Below are 3,079 nucleotides of genomic sequence, written 5' to 3'. Positions count from 1 at the left end.
TGTCTAGGTCCCTTTTCAATCTCACTTTACCACAGTTTAGCACCCTGTAAAATGACAACACATTTTCTCAAGCAATGGTGCTGGATTTATTGCTTTTTAAAGATCACATCAGACTTTTTAAAGTAAAAAAATCTACACTATAATCATATCAGGCCTCCACTGAAACTGAAAACTAACACAATTACTTCCCTTCCAAAGCTTGTATCAAGGCACTCAGGAGAGTGTTTATACACATAAGTGTTATCTGTCCTTTACTGCCAGTGATAATCCTTGACTTACATTTTGATGAAACCTTATGAAATGGCACAGCAAAGTTACCAGACCCCATCCCTGCTGATCTCCCAATCTGTACAGTAGGTAGCATCACAGGGTATATAGTACCAAATAAAATAAAAGACAGGTTATATGTCTGACTAAGCATTTAAGAAAAATAAAATGCTATTTGTAACCTTCCCAACAAGCTTACAGCAACTAGCTAGATGACATTACTTTACTCCCTGCATTGCACTTTGCAGTCTTTAAAACCAGAGTAAACATTCTAAAAGCCATGCTCGGCTATTCATTTTCCCATAAATAACTCTGAAGTTACAAGTGTAGTATATTTTTAACAACATTCTCTTGAGAAATATAAGTTAAAAAAAAACTCAGTTCCAACTCATAAATACTGAGAAATGCTTGAATCACAAAAATTGGTTACATATCCAAATTCTCCCCCAGTTGCTGGTGTAAGTATGGTGTAAGCCAGGGGTTTTCGACCTTTTTGGGTCAGTGTACCCCCAGCAGTCAGTCAAGAAAGCAGGAGTCCTCCGGCAGCCAGATGAGTATGGGGGGGGGGTCCCCCAGCAGCCGATTGGCAACTGAGGGGGGGTCCCCCATGGACCCCCCATGGCAAGCTGCTGAGTACCCCCTGAGGCCATCCCAAGTACCCCCAGGGGTACACATACCCCCAGTTAAAAACCCCTGATCAAATTACCATCTGTAATTTTCTTTCCACCCATCCTATCTGCCAGAATCTTCCTCTAAGCAGGAGTGGAATCTGTTAAAGTTGTGAATATTTTACATTGTTGGCTTCGCTAACAGAACCCTCCCAGATCCCCCTTGAAAATGATGCAAAAGATCCTGTTCTCTTCACCAGGATGAGGCAACACTTTCTTACCAACAACAGTGCTAACTCCATGGGCACTGAAATCTACAGCTTAATGGAACTGACACGTCACCATCATTAATGTTATATATTTGAGTCTGCCACTGAATCTATATATGTGCTTTTCCCAAAGCCAGAAGTAGACTTACATTGGTTTTAGAATTTTCATGTTTCTATTCAATGTTGATTCACTGGTTTTAGTGAATCTTTTGCACACCCCTCTACAAGGAATGTTCTTTGACACTTTGAAGTGTCTAATTTTTCCTGCTAGTTTGTTTCCTGTTTTGCTGTTCACACCTTTCATACAGATCTGTATATTATTTCCTTACTGTGCTCTTCACTGATCTCCCTTCAACATATCAGTATTCTTCTGCTATTGAGGTCTCCAGATTTGTGTCCATCATATTAAGTGCAGTTATGCTAAAGTTAGACCAAGAGGTATTATTACTTAAGTGAGACAAGATATCGCTACAATCCAAAACTGTCATTTAATCTATACTGCACTGCAAACTCAGCTTTCATTTGCCCTACTTTATGTCCCTTTTATTTCTTTGAGCATATTCTCACTTTTTTTCTTCTTTTGACTGAAGTTCCCCCTCTCCTCAGTGTATTAGCCTGCAGTTCTCCAAACTGAATCTTGTTTGACTATCTTCTTTCTATGCTTCTGCCATTATTGCAAGGACTCTTTCTTGTCTGTATTGCCATTGTAACCCCATAGTAAATTCATGCCATGCACACATTTCATCATCAACTTGCCTACTATCTCTTCCAGCTAATGGAGAAAGATGTTAAATTAATTAAGCTTGTTGTACCCAGTCTGTTGAACTGTTTCTAGTGATTAAAACTACTTAACTGAGTGAAAGGTAGAGCTTGAAGAAAACATAGAAGATGATTACCTAAGTACAGAAACAAAAGAAGACTTCATTCTTGCTAGCTTAATTCTACCTTTAGGCTCCTCTAAACTGATCCTAAACTACCTTGGCCCAGAAACAGTCTGACTAGATTTCACTGACTCGTCCTCAGAGGCCACTAGTCAATGATTGCTGAAGCACAGTGGTTCAGGGTCACATCCCCTACACTGCAGGTAGGGTCAGAACTGAGTTAGCTCTACCAGCTCTCTGATATAACCAATAATTGGTTTTCAATCATGAGGGAAGCCTTATTTTTTTTCTGGGTTGAACAGCACCAAGCAAGCAAAATAAGACCCAGGATCTGGTTAGCCTAAAAAATAAAGAAAACTATTGACAACTTACCTGGGGTTTTCTTAGTTTGTCTTTTGGTTTTAAGAAGGAGAGTCTGTGCTACAGAGTAAAGCTAGAATTATCTAGGAGTCACTCTCAGATGTTGCCATTGCACACTACTGCTGCCAAATTCTAGCCCCATGGGCCAAATGATTTGGCCTCACACTTTGGATCCAGCCCCATACCACCCATCTGGCCTGCAGGGCCAGTATAAGTTGTATACTACCAGGGGCAGATCCAGGGTGGGTAAGGGTAGTGTACTAACCCCCCACTTCAGCTGTGGCACATGCATTTCCTGCCAGAGCTCTACAGACTGAGCTCACAAACTCATTAGCATATTTCCGACCAGATCTCAGGATGCCCAGTCATCTCTCTCTGGGCACACTGAGCTCTGGTATGAACTGTACTAATCAGCCCATGAACTCAGAGAGCTCACAGGGCATGTCAAGCACAGTCAAAGGGGATATAGCCACAGTTTGTTCCCCTCTCCTGCTGGATCCACCCATTCACACCACTGCCCTAGACTTCTTCAAGTTGCTTAGTTTTGATCCCCTACAGAGTATGTCATATTACATTAGTTGGTGCTAGCTCACTGAAAGAGAGGAAGACCAGAGCTCACCCTCATAGTATCCCTTCACAGCAACGTAAAGACAAGTCAATTATGAAAGCACAGAGCAACCTCTGGAGAGGGGTA

The sequence above is a fragment of the Alligator mississippiensis genome, chromosome 4, assembly GCF_030867095.1.
Source record: "Alligator mississippiensis isolate rAllMis1 chromosome 4, rAllMis1, whole genome shotgun sequence".
In the NCBI taxonomy this organism is placed as follows: domain Eukaryota; kingdom Metazoa; phylum Chordata; order Crocodylia; family Alligatoridae; genus Alligator; species Alligator mississippiensis.
This window is presented reverse-complemented; position numbering follows the sequence as displayed.